Source organism: Solanum tuberosum, unplaced genomic scaffold, assembly GCF_000226075.1.
Source record: "Solanum tuberosum cultivar DM 1-3 516 R44 unplaced genomic scaffold, SolTub_3.0 scf00063, whole genome shotgun sequence".
Classification (NCBI taxonomy): Eukaryota; Viridiplantae; Streptophyta; class Magnoliopsida; order Solanales; family Solanaceae; genus Solanum; species Solanum tuberosum.
Window position 1 is genome coordinate 1239097 of NW_006238988.1, and position 17133 is coordinate 1256229.

Genomic DNA, 17133 nt, shown 5'->3' on the forward strand with positions numbered 1-17133 from the left:
TTTTAGGGTCGTTACACTACCGCTTGTGGGGCTCCATTTGTATGTGCAAAAGGCTCTCACCCACCCACTAACGATCTATTCCTACCCATTTGAGGAAGAATGAAACAAACGAAACTTAGAAGTTGCTGCAGTCAAGAATTTACCTACTTTACGCTACATCATTTTATGATGTAGGTTCATGCACTCAGCATTCAGATTATGATTAGTTCGATTTCCAGCTCATACTCAGCAACTTCAGTGGTGAGTCATCATAGTTTGAGGACTTTTCTTCATGTTTGGTGTAGTTAGCTTATTTTGACTCTTTCAGTAGTTTTAGAGTTAGTTGGGGACTAGTCCCAGCAGCTCATCAGTATTATAGGTTTCCAGACATAGAGTCAGTGTTCAATGTTTTGGGGTTGTTTCCCACATATATTCAGATTTATGCTCATTTGGAATCCTTTAATTTTGACTCATTTTACAGTTATGCTTCTGCTTACTTAGTTATATATATTTAGTATGCTTGTGATATACCAGACTTAGGGTTAGCTTGGGGTCTCTCATGATCCTAGGTCCCGTGTTATGTTTAGGGGGTAGCCTTGGGGCTGGACTCTTATATTGGAAGGAATTGGACCAGTTAGGGAATTGGAAGAAATATCTAAGCTTTCAAGTTGTGGACTCTAGCTACCTTTAAAGGACATGCACGCAAAAATATTTATTTTGAAGTGATAAAACTATGAGCTTCTCAAGTGTGAACAGGGAAATTGGTCCTTCTAAGTAGTTATTATCAAGGAGCAAATACTCTACATTGGTGAGATTCCATAGAGGTCGAGGCATGGACCCTGAGGGATTACAAGATCTCATGTCCAATTGAAGTAATAAAGTTAAATAGCTAAATGATTGAGGTATCTTATCAATAAAATTCACACCAGTGAGATATAACTCCATGAGGCATTCACTGCTATTTCATTTGGTTGTGGGAAACTGTACTGTGAGCTGTGGATTGGATGATAAATAAAAATATTTCAAGTTTGAAAGGAGGAAAACTCTTGCGGGAAATATTCCAAAGAGTTGTGTCTCTTAAAGTTCTAGATATATTATTTCCAAATAGTTGTGTCTCTTAGAGTTCTAGATATATTAAAGATGAAGAGAAATTTAGAGGAATGGTGGAAGAGATGTCCACTAAGAAAAGGTCAAGTTCTCTTAATTGGGTTATGTTCTTAACTAGCAGTTTAAAATTGTGAGGCCCTAGGTGAAGTCCATCTTGATCATGTGCATTATTTCTTGAGATTCGTAGAGCTTGCAATTTTGAAATGTGAGAGATTTCAGAAGGGATCAGACCTGACATATTCGAATCTGATAGATCAAGATGTGTTAAGCTAGAAAACTCACCAAATTTAGGTGAAATGTGTGACTGAGAGAAATCATTACGAGACAAATCAAACCTTTTAAGAGAGGAGAGTTGAAAGAGGCTACAGTTGGGATGAAACTTACCTTGAAGTTGGCTGCAACTAAGGTCAAGCTCAATCACTTGTCCCGTTGTCTCGTCACAATAAACTCCAGCCTATGAGCAACAATTACTGCTTGTATTCCATGTAAATGTCTTTGGATATGACTCAATATTTTGATTTATTGTTTTGTAGGAGCAATAAGAAACATAAGGAGTTATGGTAAACATTTTCTTAAACTGCAGAAGAACAAGAGCTTGATCTTTGAGGCACAAATTAAATAAGGATGAAGAGCTTTATTTGGAATCTGAATTTGGGAAGAGCTTTATTAAAATATCAGCGAGTTGATTCTTGGAACAACAATGAACAAGCTTGATTTCCTTTTTCTTCTCGGCTTCTCTAATGGCATGAAACTTGACAAAGATATGCTTTATTTTACCATGCCGCACTGGATTTTCTGCAATTAGAATTGCTGATTTGTTATTACACTTGATCTTATTTGCAACTTGCAATTTCATTCCAAGACCCTTCAGAATTCTCCTTAACCAAATAACTTGATTTGCATCTGTAGATGCTGCTAAATACTCTTCCTCTATGGTAGATTGCGCCACTATTTGTATCTTCTTTGAATTCCATGAAAACATACCAGACCCAAGGAAAAAGCATAGCCAGTAGTGCTCTTCATATCGTCAATATGTCCACCCCAATGACTATCAACAATGCCAAGCAAAGCACCTTGTTCCACAGGTCTGAACCATATTCCAACTTACAGAGTTCCTCCTAAGTATCAAAGCACTCTTTTCACAACAGTAAAATGAATGTTGCTGAGACTTTGCATTAATCTTGAAAGAAAACTAGCAGCATACATTAAATCAGGTCTTGAGCTGCCAAGACAACTTCCAATCAAACTTCTAAAAAATGAAGCATCTCACTATTCGGCTCCATCATTAAGAAGTTTCTACACATAAAGTGTAGCATCATTGTCATTTTGTTTGGGAACATTGGTTGCCAATTGAGCATCGATTCTGCTGTACCAAGCCCTTGGAGCCTGCTTCAAACCATATAGAGCTTTTTGAAGGAACTACAAAACCTTTGTACTGAGCTACATCTGGAAGGAACATCTGGTGTTTAGATATCAAATCTTCCTTCTTGATTTGTTTTCTAAATGAGGAGATTTATGTAGCTCAACCTGAAGGTTTTGTAGTTCAAGGAAGTGAAGGTAAGGTGTATAAGCTTAAACATGTGTCATTCCATCCACGACCCTTAAAAAAGACTTTGGCAACTTTTCTTCAGAGAGCTCGGTTGCTTTGGTGCACTGATAAAAGCAACACTTTGTACTTATATCTGACTCAATAGCTACCATTGATTCTTCATGCGCGTCAATTTTGCTCTTATTTCTGTAGAATTTAGAACGTTATCACAGAAAATCATGGTTTTGCAGATTTTATGTGATGATGTTCTAAGTTATGAAGAAATAAGAGCAGATAGTGACACGGGTGAAGAATAAATGGTAGGTATTGAGCAAGCTATAAGTACAAGTGTTTCTTCTGTCAGTGCACCAAGACTAGTTCATCCCATATGTGCTAAAACTTTTGCCTGCAAGGAACGAGAAGCAACCGAGCTCTGTTATGGAAATGATGCCAAAGTCTTTTTGGGTCGAGGCGATAAACACATCAATTTACTTGCGAAATAGACTACAAACAAGGTCGTGGATGGAATGACACGGGTTGAAGCTTATACACCTTACCTTCATTTCCTTAAACTACCAAACCTTCAGGTTGAGCTCAATAAATCTCCTCTTCTAGAAAACCATTCCGGAAGGCAGATTTAACATCTAAATGAAGGATTTTCCACTTCATCTGTGCTGCCAATGCAATCAAAATACTGATGGTGTTCATCCTTGCAACAGGTGCAGAACTATCTAAATAATCAACTCCAGGTTTTTGAGAATAAACTTTAACAACCAAATTCTCTTTGCTCTTGTTTATTGATCCATACGCATGAAACTTCTCTACGTAAACCTATTTAACTCCAATAACTTGCTTAGTTTCAGGTTTATCAATGAGTTTCCACAGCTCGTTCTTGTCAATCATGGCTATTTCCTCCTTCAATGCTCGCTTCTATTCTTCAATCCCACTGGCATCTTAAAAGTTTGAAGGTTCCACCAGTGGCGGAGCCAGGATTTTCGTGGAGGGGGTTCAACATATAAAGAAGTAAATAAAAAAATGGAGCAAAACGAATCGGGGAAGAAAAAAATTATCCTTAATCTGTTAAATTTAATTTGCCTTGTCAAGCCGCGTTTAACTTTGTTTCCTACTTTTACCCTGCTTCATTGATTTTCTTTTTAAAAAAAGTGATTTTTTTTCTTTTATTTTTTTATTGTTTTACTTTATTTTGAATTATTAAATAAATTAAATTCGTGTTCATTCAATCATATGTTACTTTAAAATTGTTTGATACTCTTTACAAACGTGTGGGGATTGAGTTACTAATATTATAATGCATATTAAAAGGATAAATAAATGGCATCGCCAATTTTTTGTTCATTTATTCAATTAATAAGGTTTTCAATCGGTGAAAAATAAAAGAAGAATAATCAAATAAATGTAGTTTACATCTCTCTAGAATAGAAATGAAAAAATGAGAAAAAAATATCATGAATAATCATGCCTTTCAAATTTGTTCGTTCGATTAAATTTAGTGTAACTTATCTTTAAAATATTTTTTCTCTATCTCAAATTCAAGTTTAAGAATAATTGACAGTTTTTTAAAAAGTTCCTTTGAATTACTATATAAAAAAAGAGTTACGTAAAAATAAAATGAGCAATAGAGATAAAAAGAATAAAATACAAAAAATGAAAATAATGTGCCTAATTCCCTATATTCAAACAAATGAATATTGAAAAGGAGAAATAACATTGAAAAAAATAAGCCCAAAAAATAATAATAAAGCTCCAGCCCAAAAATATTGAGCCCATCTCAGCCTAGCTATTTGATTTTCTAAATGAAGAAAAGAAAAAGAAGTGTTGCCGTGCGGAATCGAACCCAAGGCGTCCAGGCAAATTCTTGAACACCCTTAACCACTGAGCCAGCCTCTTTACTTATATTAAGGGGGTTCATTTTAATATATATACACATGAAAACAGAATTTGACCTTATATATACGGTGTAATTTTCCGACGAAGGGGGTTCGGGTGAACCCCCTTGCCACCATGTAGATCCGCCCCTGAATTGAGATCATAAAAGTTTAAGGAAAGAACCTGTGATGCAGGCATAACCCAACCATACTCTGGAGACCAATCTAAGGATGGACGCAAATCCTTGACAAAGGCGTCATAAGTTTCACCTTCACCCAATGGAGGTGGCAACAACTCAATCTAAAAAGAAAAAAACATGAAGTATTATCATACAAATCATTAGCTAAGATACAGAGCTGTCATGCATGGTGAGTAGAGGATGGATCTTCAAGGAAAAAAAAATTAAGTGCACAACTAAAGTTGCTTTTAATTATCACATCGATTTGAAGAAATAAATTTCAAGTAAAAGGCATCATGACAGTCCCCAGAAAGTAGTTGTTTTGCCTAAGGATCTCAATAATCAATCAATCGACCAACTTTCAATCCCAAATAAAGTTGTGGAATCATATGTAATCATTCAGCTCTATCCAAGTTCATATCATTCCAATACAATGTTAATGATATTCTAAATACACCATAACAGTAAATACCCTGTATACCTACAATATCCTTAACAACTTTTTGCAGTAATTTATTTCTAAAGGACAACTAGGGGATTCCTAATGCATATAACTGGATATCAGCAGTAAACACACCAACTTATTAATCAGCATGTGTGAAATTTAAACAATACTATTACCTTAGCTTTTCCATTGTCAAGTAACTTCGTCACTTGTCCGGACCAATAACAGTCATCGTACAACCAGTCAACCAAATCGCCCTCCCTCCAAGTACCATCAACAACAACAGTTACATCCGAATTTGAGCTGACATCAGAAACTTTGTTTTTCAAGTGGACTGGAGGATACTCAGGTCCAGTGGCGGAGCCAGGATTTTCGTGGAGGGGGTTCAACATATAAAGAAGTAAATAAAAAAATGGAGCAAAACGAATCGGGGAAGAAAAAAATTATCCTTAATCTGTTAAATTTAATTTGCCTTGTCAAGCCGCGTTTAACTTTGTTTCCTACTTTTACCCTGCTTCATTGATTTTCTTTTTTAAAAAAGTGATTTTTTTTCTTTTATTTTTTTATTGTTTTACTTTATTTTGAATTTTTAAATAAATTAAATTCGTGTTCATTCAATCATATGTTACTTTAAAATTGTTTGATACTCTTTACAAACGTGTGGGGATTGAGTTACTAATATTATAATGCATATTAAAAGGATAAATAAATGGCATCGCCAATTTTTTGTTCATTTATTCAATTAATAAGGTTTTCAATCGGTGAAAAATAAAAGAAGAATAATCAAATAAATGTAGTTTACATCTCTCTAGAATAGAAATGAAAAAATGAGAAAAAAATATCATGAATAATCATGCCTTTCAAATTTGTTCGTTCGATTAAATTTAGTGTAACTTATCTTTAAAATATTTTTTCTCTATCTCAAATTCAAGTTTAAGAATAATTGACAGTTTTTTAAAAAGTTCCTTTGAATTACTATATAAAAAAAGAGTTACGTAAAAATAAAATGAGCAATAGAGATAAAAAGAATAAAATACAAAAAATGAAAATAATGTGCCTAATCCCTATATTCAAACAAATGAATATTGAAAAGGAGAAATAACATTGAAAAAAATAAGCCCAAAAAATAATAATAAAGCTCCAGCCCAAAAATATTGAGCCCATCTCAGCCTAGCTATTTGATTTTCTAAATGAAGAAAAGAAAAAGAAGTGTTGCCGTGCGGAATCGAACCCAAGGCGTCCAGGCAAATTCTTGAACCCCTTAACCACTGAGCCAACCTCTTTACTTATATTAAGGGGGTTCATTTTAATATATATACACATGAAAACAGAATTTGACCTTATATATACGGTGTAATTTTCCGACGAAGGGGGTTCGGGTGAACCCCCTTGCCACCATGTAGATCCGCCCCTGGGTTCCACAATAACAAGATTATATCTTCCATAATTTTTTGCCAAAGATCTAGAACCTCTAACATAAAATTCTTCATCATCATTTGCTTCCAAGTCTTTATTCGAATCTTCTAAAGCAGGTTCAATATCCATCCTTCGGACTTGAGAGATATTCAAATCACAATAGAACTCTTCATCCACCTTCACATCTCTACGTATAGAAACTTTCTAAGATTTAATAATGCAAATGATATAGCCCTTAGACATAGAGCTATACCCAACCAAAAATTACTTTTTCCAGTTTATAATCAACCTTAGTCCATTTGATAGTTGGTACATGAGTAAAACACAATGAACCAAACACGTTAGATGTCTTATTGATGGTTTTATGGAATTCCAAGCTTAAACTAGTAACATTCCATCTATAAGTTGCTTCTGTCAATGCTCCAAGATTAGTTCATCCCAGATATGCTAAAACTTCTGCCTGTAAGGAACAAAAAGTAACTGAGCTCTATAAAGAAAAAGTTTTCAAAAACTTTTTGGGCAGAGGCAACAACACATCGATTTACCCGCTAAATAGATTACTAACAAGGGTCGTGGATTGAATGAAACCACTAGAAACTTATACATCGTACCTTCACTTCCTTGAGCTACAAAACTTTGGGTTGAGCTATAGAAATCTCCTCTTCTAGATAACAATTTTAGAAGGAAGATTTGACATCTAAATGTCAGATTTTAATTTCCCCTTCATTTATGCTGCCAATGCAATCAAAATTATGATAGTGTCCATCCTTACAACATGTTCTGTTCTTGTTTATATGATGATGCTGACAAAAACTGGCAGGTCAAACCAAGGCCCTTAAACGCAAAAAGGTTTGCTTAAATTGTAGAAAGAAGTATGAATTGTAGTACTACCTAATTCTTATGTGTAGGATCCCGTTTAAATAAAGAATTAATTAAGCCTTTGATTTATAATCTAGAAGTGTTTGTTGTGAATTTAATACTTAGTTCAACACAATCATCCATCTTTTCACATCCGAAAGAAATACCTACAATGAGTCAACAATAACATACTCAATATAATCCCACAATTAGGGTGCAGAGAGGAAAGAAATGAAATGGATATTCAAAATGATACCAAATGTTGTTACTATTATATAGAATGGAAAAGTACAAATCCTTTAAATGGAAAGTTTTTTTTTTTTCAAATAGAAAAATTACCAAGAAATGGACCCAGAAAATTATCGAATTGAAGATGGAGTGACGACATTTTCATGATTATCCAAAATTAGACAACGAAAGAGAGCCATTTATATTGTTAATCACAGTTACGTTAAATAAGATAATCTGCAAGGTCCTATTCCAAAGTTGCTCCATATTACCTACACAACACAAATACATCTAGCTCAACACCTTATAATATTTTTATGACATCTTGTCTTTTTCTTACTCCTAATTCCTTACCTCTTTGTTTATATTATTTTAAACATCAAAACATTGATAAAAAAAAAATCTTGATTTTTGTTTACCCTATAATAGGTACAGTTAATGTCATGACTATCGGTTAAATAAAAACAATGAAAAGAAACATCCTGGATCTAGGAACAACTAACTTTCAATATCTCTGAATAGCTAAGAGCAAGAAAATTTGAACTCATAAAGAACTTTCATCTTTGAGAAATTGTTTGCCTTGTACTTGTGAATGAATGAAAAAATTCCTCTTATCCTCTTTCAATAAGGAATACAAGCACTATGCCGACCAACTTGGGACCAAATCCCCGAATTGTTTCCTAATATATCACATTAAAGGTACAATATTACAAATTGACGACTTCGTAATGGTTGAATCCCCAACCAAGCTTGATCGGTCAGTACCTTATGATTGGTATCTTGCTTTCGGATATAGACGAGCTCCTACCACTGTACCATTTCCTGAGTCATGTCTAATATAATCTGTCAGCTATTCCAAGTGTCACTTTCCAATTCGTTTTTGTATCGAATCCAATTTTCATCCCATACAGATAGTTCTCTCGCTTTTCGGATGCTTTGCCCAATTGTAACTTGGAAGGGTAAGTGTTTTTCAATTCTTGGTGGAAACCAAGGAAATGTTTTCTGACACTTGATGTGATATGTGTTCCGTTGCATTTAATACTTCATCCACATGTCATAATATTTTAATTGACCTAGAAGTAACTTCAACTCTCAACACAATGATGACCATTTATTTTAAAATCTATATAAGCTTCCTCTTTACACATCATTCTTCCCTACAATGAACTACCTTTTTTACATTATTCCTCCTTCCCAACATTCATATCTTCATCAAAAAAGTTTTTTGATGAAGATATGTAGGTCAGAAAGGAGGACCAACTTCAAAAAAGCAATTCGTTGTAGGGAAGAATTATGTATAGAGAGGAATCTAATATAAATTTGGAAAATAAATGGTCATCATTAAGTTGACAATCTACGTTAGTTCTAGGTCAATCATAATATGATTATACATTGCTAAAGTATTAAATGCAAGGGGACGCATGTCACATTGCATGTCAGAAAACCTTTTGCTTGCTTTCCCACCAAGAATTTAAAAGCTCTTCCACTTCAAAGTTACAGTTTAGCAAACCATCCAAAAAGTAGGAGAACTATCTGTACAGGGTGAAAATTGGGATTGATACATGGACAACTAAGAAAGTGATTCTTGGAATAGGTGGCATATTAGATGTGACTCAGGAACTAGTACAGTGGTAGTAGTTTATCTAGTGCCGAAAGTGAGATATCAATCATAAGGTACTGATCACTCAAGCTTGGGTTGGTGATTCGACTATTACAGTAAATTGGAATTTAGAAAGAATTGGATTGTATGTCGAGATCCAGTTCTATTTTATAACCAAAGATTTCAAAAGCTAATTGATCAAAGGTTGACTGAAGTATCATCTAAAAAATCAAGTTTCTAATGGTTTACAAGAAGGAAGAGAAGTGGAACTTAGAGAGAATTGGATTGTATATCGAGATCAAGTTTGACAGTTTAACAAAATCTTAAAACCCTCTTTACGTCATTTGTGCCTTATCCCGTAAATGAAGTATATAGAATTGAATTGCATGTCGAGATCTAGTTCTATGTATTAATGAAAGAGTTCAAAGTCTAATTAATCAAAGTTTGACTGTAATATCATCTAAAATGTTTAGTTTCTAATGGTTAACAAGAAGGAAGATCTAGGAAGCATTGGAATGTGTGTCGAGATCAAGTTTGACATTTTTAAAGTTTAACAAAAACTTAAAACCCTCTGTGTCATTGTTCTGTTGAAAACCGAAACTCCATTTTTCAATAATGTCAAACAATTATATGTCATGTTTTCCTTTTTCTTATGAGTGTAAGGGATTTGATTGCAGCGTGGAGTTGTACAACAATCGTGAACAGGTACTACACATTATGTTGAACAACTATACTGCCATTACAATGTTGGTGGTGCAGCTAAAATCCCCTGAGGAAACCTAAGGACCCTTGACAAAATTTACACCAGAGGACACTTGACATCCCTGGTGCAACTAAAATCCCCTTAAGCTATTGGTTAAAGAAGAGCAACATGGCTTAGAATAACTCTACTTAGTGATGAATACGAAATAACAAAACATTTAGAGAATTGATAATAACTTGAGGACAATTCTCCATCAAAGAAGACATAACCTCCATGTATGAAAACACCAAACATTTTTTCACCATTGCACGTAAGCCCTCTGTTGTCATTCCACAATTCTCCCAGTTTCATTTCATCTGGATAGAATAGGTATTAGCAATCATGGCCAGGCCCATCATTTAATGTTTAACCAACTGCCCTAATTACCTCAAGATTAGACAATGTCGCGCCTTCTCCGATATGGTTAATCTCTTGACAGTTATCTGATTGCACACCTCAAGAATATAAATAATACCCACCTCGGTATGATTAGTACACGATGACACATCAAGAATCTCCATTTTCAGGCATATGATTAGTACACGATGACACATCAAGAATCTCCATGTTCAGGCACATAAAAGCAATGTTCATGAGAGATTTATCATCTAGATACATAGTAATAGCCAAATTAACGATCGTGATTCTCGGGTTCTTTAGACCATTATGAAAACAATCCTTCGTCCTAAAACAAGAGTTTTCAATGTGAACCTCCTTTATTGAAGGAAAATATCTTGCAAGTGTGAACAACGTCAAAATGGTCAATCTCACACAACCGCTAAGATCAATAGTAACATGACATACTGATATTGGGATAATATCCTATATCAAACAATCCACTTGAACCAAAGATAAGAACTTTAGTGATTGGTATGCACTCAACCGCAAAAAAAATCTACTTGAACCAGAGATAAGAACTTTAACGTGATATCTATTTGCCACCATGAACAAGGATTCATCCGAGATAATCAAGTTGTAAACCTCGAGTAGTGGTAATGTTCATCAAGAAGTACGCAAACATTCAAAACCAAAGCTCCATTGAGCAATGTGAATCTTAGACACTGAAATTCAACTCAAAGCAACACTCTATGTAGTATAGAGAGGATCCCTTTTAGGGTAATAAAAGGGAAATCCTCCATCTCAATGCCTTGCAAAGGTAGAGAGACTGTTAATAATTTTTTACAAGGCTATTACTCACAAAGACATTCTTATATGAAGGAATTAACACCAAGAAATCTCTTAAATGCTTCCAATAAAAGTTAGGACCATAAAATCACCAATCATACAGTAAATTTACAACTCGAAGCAATGGCCGAACAGACATTTAAACCAAAAAAAATAATCTTAAAGCAATTGTACAAGAAAGCCTAGATATATACTTACTTAAGAGGATCTTCAATTACTTCCTTCTTCTTCACATATTGCTAACCTCGACCCCATAATCAGTCACGACCAAATTGCTAGCCTTTGAAGAAATATAAACAGAATCCAAAACATAATCAATACTTGGATAGCTAATGCATAGCTCTTTCCAAAATCGAAACAACTTTGTATAACATAAAAACTAGAGTCACGCAAAAGAGTGAGATTCATACCGGTCAAAACCTAAATCCCTTTAATTTCCGCCTCAACTCCAACCACTTAAAGGGTAATTTTTTGTGATTCAAGATATCAAGTTGTTCAAGATTGGATGTATATGAGACGTACTTGGCAAAATCAACAAGAAAACAAATCAAGCTCATCGCTGAAATTACTAAGATAAATGGAATTAATAATAAAATATCGGTGAATGAGTTTAGATTTGGTACTCTGGATGAGCATAGGGGAGTTGATCAAAGATGAACTGAGGCATGCACAATTGGTGAAAACAAGAAACTGTTTGCACACTAGAGAAAATGATTCCAAGTCGGATTAGTAACGCAATTGACTTAATATAAATTTTCCAGCATTCTATAGAAAAACTCGTGCGCCCATTCGTCATCCATTTCAGCTAATTAGGGATAAAAGTGTGAATGAAATTGACTTGAATAACCATAGATTCAGAATTTGGATACCACATAATTGTTTTCTTCCTCCCTTTTCTGGCAAAGTTTGAAATTTAGTACCATGTTGAAGCAAATTCTTAATCTATGGTTACTAGCAATTTGTGTTTGATTTTGTCCATTTCAAAATTTCAGTCACTCTCTACTAGTTTATAGACTTATAGATGTTAATAATTATCTACGGTGTTAGCTATATTTGCTTTTCATTTGTCTAAATTAGATTCGGTTGGTCAAGTATCATGCACCTGAGAAAGCAGTAATAGAGCACGCAACGAAAAAGGCAAGAGGAGCATGCATCCAGTCGAATTAGTTTCTCATTTTTCTGAAATTCACAGATGGTTTAAGATGCCTCAATGTTAAAAAAATTAAGTGACTGAACTTTGTCATCTTAGATTTTTTTTACATATCGAAAAGGTCTTAAAAGTAGATATTGATACATGATTGCTAGATATGCAGATTTGTAAAGAGTGATACTTGGTTGAGTTCAACCGTGAAGCAGCGTAAAGAGAGAAGAGAACCTAAGAAAACAATTGATTAGAGTTCCCTTTTCATGGATCCAGATCTAGATGGTGGCCTTAATACCATTTATGGGTTTCAATCCATCGAATTTGGATTTAAGAAATGGAAAGCTAACATTACCTAGGTTCCAGGTAAATGATCATGATTTGATGCGAACGATAAAGCTGTGTCGTCCTCTAATCTATCATGAAGGGCAGCTCACTTTTTCCCTCAGAGAGCTAAGCAGTATACTTCATCATCATGGGGTTAAGATCATAATCGTCTAGATGAAAGACGAACATTGGAGTAGCTAGATGAGTTATAACTTCATAAAGTTCATCGGCGGAGAAGAAAAAGGAATCAATGAGGAACTTTAGCAATGAATAGTAACAAGTTAGAGGAAAAGAAATTTTATAGGTGAAGCTTCATAGAGACGCGTCACAAAAAGATTTAGTGCCACAAAAATGGGCTTGGTCAATGATGTTGGCCCAACCCAACTCGATATTGGGATAGGGTTGAGGTAAGATTTTTCAACTCAACTCTACTTATATTTGATGTCTTTTAATGAGAAATATAAAGTCTAAATATTTGTGAGCAATTTTTTGGTATTAATATGATTTTAAGTTACACAAATGATATGGTACTTATGTGGGGCCCAGATGAAAACAATGTAAACACAGTCTTATTGATCCTAATTACGCATTGAAAAAACAATTTTTCAAATTACAATTTCTGTCAGAGTTTTGTTTCGAATATGTATCTGACGGAGAAAAATACATGTATTATTGATATACGCGGGTTAAGAGTATACATATTTGGGGTAGTTAATAAAAGGAACATAATTTAATCGCAAAAGTAATTCACGATTGTAATGACTTTCGAGGATATGGAGTATCCTAAGCTAAAGTTAACATATAAAAAAAAATCAAATTCTCTCCTAGTTCGTCACTCGGATTTTATTTTGTTTCTTCTATTTAATTCATATTCCATTTTAAATAGTGTATTGTTCAATTTGTCGAAATCACTATATCTGAGATTGACAATGACATATCATTGTGTGGTTTAGACATTCTGAAACTTGATTTTTTAAAATTATATACGATGGTTATAAAATTGATGATATTCTTCTCAAGGATTACACTACATATAATGATTTGGTTGATTTTATTTCAAAACAATTTGAAAACGATGAATCTAGAAAAAAGAGAGATGTTAGATTTACTGCTGACAGAAATTCAACTCTGTTGGAGATTCGAAATGAGATAGAAATGAAACTATTTATGGAGTTGAAGAATAGAGATCTAATTTTGGATTGTATCCAATGTGTATAATATATAGCCTCTGTATCTCATCAGTCTCATCTTTAACTCACACAATCACTCATGTTTACACACATTCTAAGAGACTTTAATCTTATCTAATTAGTCTCCATAGTCGATTTTAATCTTTAAGTATTTAAAACATGATTAAGTTTGATCTTTGTCTATGTTTCTACAGACAACGTGAGGAACACTGTGGGTTTCATTTCATGCTTTAATCTTCTCTCTTTCCTGACTTTTTTCTCCCCGCTGTTTTTTTTTTGGTTTTCCACCCGGTGTCCGTAGCCCACATTGGAGCTCTGAGTAAATCTAGATTGCATACTGCAGGGCACATTCGGGGGTGGTTTCTCCCCATTTCCACTATATTAAGAAAACTAGATAAAATATCATCAATTTACAACTCCTCTCTTTTGTGAGTTGTTTAGAGTTCAAGTCTTCAATTCTGGGAGGCTTTGTTGTAAAAAAAGATAATAATCAATTCTTCTTCTTTTTTAATTCTTCCACAAATTCTATACATGATGCCTTAAAACCAACATCAAAGTAATCCACAATGGTGTTATGAAGCACTAACATTTAAGACATTATTTTGAACATTACTCTTATATTGGAATCGAGGTTTACTTTGAACATTACTCTTATAACGGAATGGATGTTAGGAAAACCTTCAATCAAGGACAAAATCGCAATAGTTCAAATGAACATCAACAATTTGCTGGAGGTACGGATAAAGAGGGAAGGACTGAATATTCTTCAAGTGGTGACAATTTTTAAGACATGGATAGTGATTTGTCATAAGAACACGCTATTTGAAGGAGTGAAAATTGAGCACCTGGATATGAATTTAGCGATGAAGTGTGAAAATAGATGGCACGTAAAGAAAGAGATTTTGATTGTGATGACTCTAAAGCTTTCAAGAGCTTAAGAAGTAATACTAATTTAGATAGTAAGAACTTTCTTGAGTTCAATCCAAAGACAAATAAGTAAATGCGTTCAAGAATGTTGTGAAAACTCATGAAGTCAATTAAGGAAGGTATAAAAATTGGCGCAAGCATGATAAGTAAATGATACAAGCAATTTGTCCTATAAATTAAGATTGTGACAGAGATATTATGGATTCTAAAATGTACAAAGATAGTGTTTTTCAAGTACAGATATATAATCTCATCCACCACTATAAAAATTGAACCACATTAATAAAAGCATAACGTCTTTGTTAATAGCTAGAGGATTCAAGAATGGTTGCAGAAAATATAAGCTGAAAATGGGGCTAATATATTTAGAACTGCCAATATTTTTGGTCTACGCGTATGCGGGACCTAGCTCGCGAAAGCGGAGTTCAGTGCACGATGCACCAGCAAAGACTACATCAACTGCACTTAAGGTTAAAAAAATGCACTGGTGGGGGCTCAAACAAACTATGCTATCCCACAAAATTGACATTTCATACTGAACAAAATTGACGAAACAACCAATGGAGTTCATCTCATTAAAATATTTACCCAAGTCAACACTTACATAAAGTAACCAAAAAGAAAAATGCAAAATTATCACAAAATCAACTCGAGCACCTTGGGATCCAAACAAAAGTTTGTTCTAGACTAAACTCTAAATTCTCAAGCTAACCATTCCAATGGAATTCTCATTCAAGAACATATATCAAGAATGTTCATCGAAGTCAAATATTAGCCAAACTTTCAAAAACATCTTGCCTAATGGCTCAAACTTACGCTGAAGGCCCCAAGACCCGAACCAACCCTGCTACTAGCCCAAAATGGACCTTTTGGAACTAATTGAAATGACGAAAATGTCATACAACATCAAATTCTCCAAATGTTCACCAAACTCAACTCTTTCAACTTAAAAACTACCAAAAGGGAAAAACTCACACAACTTTCTTCCTCTTACCTCGAAAAGTGTGCAACCCATCCCAACACACCACAAACACTACACAAAAGTTATGGGAAAGGGCAAAAAGATAAATTCACACAAAAACATGCAAATTACCGTGAGTGTCATTCCAACATCCACTACTAAAATGACTTTCCTCCTCAAAAGGAAAAGATAGGAAAGTACTTGAAGGCTCGAAAAGATGAGGATATCAGGTCCACATGTCTAGCTCGACCTCCTATGTAGCCTTCTAGACCGGATGATGCCTTCACTGAGCCCTCACCGACGGGATCTCCTTAGACCTAAACTTCCTAACTTGCCTATCTAGAATAGCTACATGATCCTCTTAAAATGCCAATGACTCATCAAGCTGAATAGTATCCCACTAAAGCATGTGAAACTCATCAGGAACATACCATCTTAACATAGAGATATAAAACACAAGGTTAACAGCTGAAAGAGATGGGGGTAAGGATAACTATAATAAATCTCTCCAATCCATCTAACAATCATAAGGGGGCCAATAAACCTAGGGCTAAGCTTGCCCTTCCTCCCAAATCTCATCACACCCTTCATGGACAATACTTGTTGATATACTTGGTCGCCAATGAACTCTCTAATCAACATACCTCTTCTTCTGACTTTGGGTAGGGTAGAGTCGCTCCTGGATCACATGAACACTACCCATAAATTCATACAACAAGTCGGTGCTCCATGGCCTAACTTAAAAAGCATCAAACTATCCTTCCAAAGATCGACATCTCCTACCATAAAACTCTTAAAATAGATCCATCTGAATACTCAAATGGTAGTTGTTATTATACATGAACACCTCCAAAGCCAAGAGCTGGTCCCACTAACCTCTCCAATCAATAACACAGGCCCAAAACATGTCCTTCAATACCTGAATAGTCCTCTTAAACTGACCTTTAGTCTTTGGATGGAAAGTTGTGTTAAACTCAATTCTAGTACTCAATTGCCTCTAAAAAGACCTCCAAAAACATGAATTGAACTGAGTGCCATGATATGAAATGATAGATACCGACACCCATGCAAACGAAAAATCTCTCAAATGTAAATTTGAGCTAATCTCCATAAACTATAGGTAGCCTGAATCGGCAAAAAGTGAGCAGACTTGGTCATTTGATCTACGATGAACCAAATAGCATCAAATCTCCAAAAAACTACGCGTAAAGACTACCATAAAGTCCATAGCTATCGGCTCCCACTTCCACTCCCGAATGGGTAGCTGTTGGGTCAAACCACCTTTCCTCTATAGGTCATTTCACCAGCTGACAGTTCAAGCATCTAGTCGCAAATGTCGCAATGTCCCTCTTAATCCCACACCACCGGTAGTGCTGCGTCAAATCATAATACATCTTCATCGTACCGGGATGAAAAGAGTACCTAGAACAATTG

At 34.7% G+C, this 17133-nt stretch overlaps 1 pseudogene; it reads right to left on the minus strand.

Annotated features, from left to right (window-relative positions):
* Positions 1-666: 666 nt before the first annotated feature.
* LOC107060172 (uncharacterized) lies at positions 667-5516 on the minus strand (annotated as a pseudogene).
* Positions 5517-17133: the final 11617 nt, after the last annotated feature.